At 40.2% G+C, this 5,949-nt stretch overlaps 1 non-coding gene across 1 annotated transcript; it reads right to left on the bottom strand.

Moving 5' to 3' along the window:
• Window positions 1–1,446: 1,446 nt before the first annotated feature.
• Window positions 1,447–1,635, bottom strand: LOC138358498 (U2 spliceosomal RNA). The gene has a single exon (XR_011225425.1). It is a non-coding gene; the product is annotated as a U2 spliceosomal RNA (small nuclear RNA).
• Window positions 1,636–5,949: the final 4,314 nt, after the last annotated feature.

Below are 5,949 nucleotides of genomic sequence, written 5' to 3'. Positions count from 1 at the left end.
GGAGGAAAGGGTCCTGAAAGATATTGTTAGTAGAAACGTTATCCTTACAGACAAAAATCAGAAGATACAACTGACAATTTACTATAAAACCAAAAAAACGGCCAGCCTACTCATGAGAAACTCTCCAGACACAAAGCAGAACGCTTTAAAAGAGACCAACGTCGTCTATGCCTTCGAATGCCCTCTTGGGGACTGTAAGCCTCAAAAAACTCAGTATATAGGCAAGACACCAACATCTCTTTCCAGGCGTTTAACGATGCATAAGCAACAGGGCTCCATTAAGGAACATATAATCTCTTCCCACAACCAAACCATCACCAGAGAAATCTTAGCAAACAACATCGATAGATACAGCGATAGCAGGCGGCTTGACGTCTGCGAGGCACTACACATCAAGAAGTCAACACCAGCAATCAACAGCCAATTAATGTACAACTATATTCTACCCACTTCAAGACTCCGCTCCAATATAGAAGCATCAAGAAATATGGACCAATAGACTTTCTACAATTACTTCCATTCAATACCCATTGTTTCGTGTTCGGTCTTGTGTTTGAATTTAATACCCATTCAATACCCATTGTTTCGTGTTCTGTCTTGTGTTGGAATTTAATACCCATTGAATACCCATTGTTGAAAGTTCGTTTTTCACCTCATCCACCTCACCCAAATGTAGATATAAACCTCGAAGATGTGGAAGCTCTATTCAGTTTCACTTGTGTGTTTGTAAACTAAAGTCTTTGAAAATGTAATAAGTTTTACGAAACGCGCTCAAGTGTCGCATCAGACTAGAAATAAAAATGAATTTCCGAGAATTGATCTTTGAATTACCATCAACAGTGAAAAGAAATGTAAGAAAGATAAAGAAAATTCGTGTTAGAATTATTAATCTTACTTTTTCGGTCATATTTAATAATATATGTCTACAGGAAAGACTCCTACCAATATATATATATATATATATATATATATATATATATATATATATATATATATATATATATATATATATATATATATATATATATATATATATGTATATATATATATATATATATATTTATATATATATATATATATATATATATATATATATATATATATATATATATATATATGCACAGACTACCCTATTCCAGTAGCTGAAGTTTATAACTTTTTAGACACTCAACCCACCAGGGGACTCGAACACTGGCCAACAAGGTGGCAGTTGCATGCTGTATCCACTACGCTATACTTCAAAGCAGTATATGACGCTTTGAAGTATAGCGTAGTGGATACAGCATGCAACTGCCACCTTGTTGGCCAGTGTTCGAGTCCCCTGGTGGGTTGAGTGTCTAAAAAATATATATATATATATATATATATATATATATATATATATATATATATATATATATATATATATATATATATATATATATATATATATATATATATATATATATATATATGACCGATCCCAGAGGTACTGCAATACCGGGCCGGTCAGCGGCAAAGGTGGAGCAAGCTCCTAGCACTTCGCCATGTTGCAAAAATCAGTTTAATATCGAGGATCCCACATGGGGATCGTATCAGATATTAAGCTGATAAGAACAGATACTACACTTAGATCTACCACTGGCGTATATATATATATATATATATATATATATATATATATATATATATATATATATATATATATATATATATATATAATTATATATATATATATATATGTCGTACCTAGTAGCCAGAACGCATTTCTCAGCCTACTATTCAAGGCCAGATTTGCCTTGTCGGCGCTCCAGGCCGACATCAGAGCGCAACTCCATAGTCTCCTGAGACTGATGGATGCGTACTATATATATATATATATATATATATATATATATATATATATATATATATATATATATATATATATATATATATATATATATATATATATATATATATATATATATATATATATATATATATATATATTGTGACGGGAAAGTGTAGGAGTGTAGATGTTCGGCAGTCCTCCTAATGGCTGGTTTCAATACCTAGTCACATTTACAAAAAAGATAGAGTGCTTGGCTGTTGTCTGTGGTAAATTAAGGGAAGACACGCAAAACACACAGTATGAACAATGAAACTTTAATTAACTTGGAAAACAAATTATGAACAAAATAATCCCTTGGATATGTACAGTTGAAACAACCAAGTCAAAAATTATAACATAAAAATTAAGAACAGGAATGACGTTACTCTATAATATAAAGACAGAAAAGTGATTAAACAGGTGCTGAGAATAAAGCACTAGCTGAGAAGCATCCACCTGATAGACAGGGCATATATCTGTTAGTTGTTCACAGTTTGAGAGCACAAGATATTCTAACTTCAATGACTGGTACAAGCCCAGACATCGACTAAGTAGAGGGCGCTGAGGTGCAGAGGTGCAAGTGTGTAGTAGGCGGGTCACCAATCAGAAGCAGGCAGGCTGGGAATGGTAGTTTGCTGGTTGATGACAGAGCCGGCATGGAGGGAGTGTGGAGTAGGGGGGAGTTTTGGGTACGTTTGCCTCCTGGTCAAAGCATTTTGTGCTACTGGTAGACGTATCTTGAAGGTAGCATCTTATTGTTGTATATATATAAGTAACTTTATGTAGAGAAGAGCAGGCTCAATCTCTCTTGAAAGAGATTATCGTCACAACTCTCCCCCGAAGCCTGCTCTAATGGGTGAAGTTACGTCTTCAGATGGTAGAGTGGTAGGTGTAGCTGCCTCTGCCTCATAGACTCTGGAGAGGGCGTCTGCTATGATGTTGTCAGAACCCTTGATGTAGAAGATCTCCAGGTTGAAATTCTACAGATACAAAGCCCATCGTAGAAGTCGTTGATTGTTGAATTGGGCTTGCTGCAGGAAGCGTAGGGGATTGTGGTCCGAGTAGATGGTGGTAGACCGAGCACTTTGTAGGTACGATTCAAAGTGCTGTCAGTTCAGGACGATGGAGAGAAGTTCCTTTTCGATAGTGCTGTAGTTCTTCTGGTGAGGTTTTAACTTGTAGCTGTAGTAGCTAACAGGTAGAACCTCCTCGCTTCGTTGTTGTAGTAGGACGCCCCCGATTCCGGTACCACTGGCGTCGACATGAAGGATGAAAGGCTTCGTGATATCTGGCGAGGCGAGAATAGGATTAGAACAGAGCAAAGGAGCACTATCATAGTCCTGTAAATTGATATGAAGATCAGTTAGGATTTCCGAGTTGGAAGGCACTGACTCAGTGTTAGTGCTTTCGGGAGGAGAAGCAGGGAAGGTCTCACTGTGGAGGTATGGACCTTTAAATGTGGATAAAGATACCAACACAGTGGGAGGAGTACCTTGATACTGCTTCTGGAGGTTGACGTGGCAAAGCAGGGTCTTCTTGCCACCTATCTGGAGTCTCAAGAACGTAGTTGTGGTTGTTTCTGCACTCCTTGATGCGGTAAGGTCCTGAAAACTTGTTTTGTAATGGAGAACCTGGGATAGGAAAATATGCCAACACGAAATCTCCTGGTTTAAATTTCCTTAGTTTGCTGCTTTGTTCAAAATTAGTCTTCATCCTCTCCTGAGCTTTCAATACATTGTCATTAGCAAATTTACGTACTCTCTCTAGAATGTGTTTTAAGTTTTGAAGAAACTGGGGCGCATTCTGAGGGTCACTGAAGGTGGCATTACGTAGAGAGCCTTTAAAAGCTTTGAGAGGAGTGCGGCACTTACGTCCGTAGAGCATCTCATAAGGAGATACTCCTAGAGACTCATTGGGGAGACTTCTCAAAAATGCACATAATGAGGTCAAGCTGTTTATCCCAGTCCTTTAATGTTTCATTGCAAAATTTCTTTAGGAGTGCTTTAATAATCTGATGACTACGTTCAAGAGAACCCTGTGAAGCAGGATGATAGGGGCTGGACAATACCTGTGTGATGTTGAACTCTTCCAGTGTCTTCTAGAAGAGATCACTGGTGAAGTTGGTGCCACAGTCACTTTGAACCTCTCTTGGAAATCCATACTGGGTGAAGATCTTCAATAGTTTTTTCACCACAGTAGCAGCCGTAATGTTCTTTACTGGAACTGCTATGGGGAATCTGGCGGTAGGACACAGGATAGTTAGTATATAGGCATTGCCAGAACTAGTCCGGGGTAAAGGACCAACACAGTCTATGATGAGCCTGTGGAAAGGTTCCGAAGGCACTGGGATAGGATTCAACGGTGCCTTAGGAATAGAGATGTTAGGTTTACCTGCCATCTGACATGTATAACACTGTTGCACGTAACTTTTGACGTCTTTAACCATACCTGGCCAGTAGTAGTCTTTTCTGATTCCGTGGTAGGTTTTGTTAAAACCATAGTGAGAAAGTGCTCCTTGGGCCAGGTGTAGAATATGGGCCGTAGGCTGGTGGGAACCACTAGTTGTTCGACATTTGCCCAATCGTCATCCTCCTTCAGCTTACTTGGTCTGTATCTGCGGTAGAGCAACTGATTCTCTAGGAAGAACCCAGGGATACTGTCAGGTTGAGTCTCAGCCTGGAGGAATAATGGTGTTAATGATGGATCCTCCCCCTGTAACTTACGGAACTCCAAACTAGTAAGATTCGGTGGTAGATTCTGAGGATCTTGAGGGACAGCGGTAGCAGTAGAGTCAGCTGGTTGATGGCGTGCATCTTGTGCACGGGTGGTCACCAAAACCGGAGGAGAAACTTCATCACTTTCTTGGACCTCTGCTGAAGCATACTTAAAGATGGGATTGTCCACTACAGAGTTACACACCTGGGGTTTGTCAATGATGATCAGGCTGGACGGTTGCAGATCTTCTGCCAAGTCGTTGCCCAGGAGAAGTTGCACTTCAGACATGGGAAAAGGCTTTTCCCTGATGGCGACTTGGACTTCATCGGTCACAAAAGGACAATCCAGGTGGACTCTGCTGAGTGCATACAGAGTGGTAGCAGTGAGGTCAGTGATATGGACGGTTTCCCCGGTGTAGGTGACGTTAGGCACAGCTGATTTCATTATTATGGACTGAAGAGCCGCTGTGTCCTTCAAGATCTTCAATTTGAAACGTCCCTCCGAATCTGTACTGCTGACAGAGACAGTTCCAGGATACAGGTGTTTGCTGAAGAGAGAAAGATCATTAACAGGAACACCAACATTCATCACAGGTTTACCTGACTTAGGAGGAGTCGGTTTGGGTTTAGGAGTTTCATTGCCTTTGTATTGAGCCTTCCCACATTTATCTATGGTATGTCCTTAGAGTTTGCAATACTTACAATACAATTGAGAGCTCGCTTGATCGGCACTCACTTCATCATAACTATACCAAGACTTCTTACTGGAAAGTGGTTCTGGTGTAAGCCGGTGGATGAGGTTGTAGGTGTCAGCTGACTTCGCACATCTGATGTAGTCGGTTTCTTCTTTGTCTGCTAAATATAAACGGACGGAAGGGGGAACACGTCTCAAGAATTCCTCAACTAGCATGAGGTTGACGATTCTGAAAATGTAGAGACATGTGCTGCTTCCAGCCATTTCATGAAATATCTTTTCTTTGTATAGGCAAATTCTAAAAAGGTGGTGGTACTTGCCTTTAGATAATCACGGAATTTTCGTCTGTAGCTTTTGGTGGAGAGAAGGTAGGTGTCCAAAACTGCTTGCTTCAGGGTCTGGTAGTCATTCTCAGACGCTAAGGTACTGAGAGTAACTGCAACTCTACCTGTGAGATGCACTCTTAGAAGGGTAGACCATTGATCTGCAGGCCAGCTAAGTTTTTTAGCTAGGGTCTCAAAAGTGGTAAAAAAGACATCGATCACTGTCTCAACGAATGGTGGCATTAACTTACTTGCATGGGACACATTGAAACTTACGGGAAGACTAAAGGTAGCTTGTTGGCGCTGAGTGTGGTATGTAGTTTCCAACGCGAGTTCTTGTTGACGACATGCTATAGCCATATCGGC

The sequence above is a fragment of the Procambarus clarkii genome, chromosome 83, assembly GCF_040958095.1.
Source record: "Procambarus clarkii isolate CNS0578487 chromosome 83, FALCON_Pclarkii_2.0, whole genome shotgun sequence".
NCBI lineage: Eukaryota > Metazoa > Arthropoda > Malacostraca > Decapoda > Cambaridae > Procambarus > Procambarus clarkii.
The sequence above is the reverse complement of the archived record's forward strand: the minus strand, read 5'-3'. Positions and strand labels throughout refer to the sequence as shown.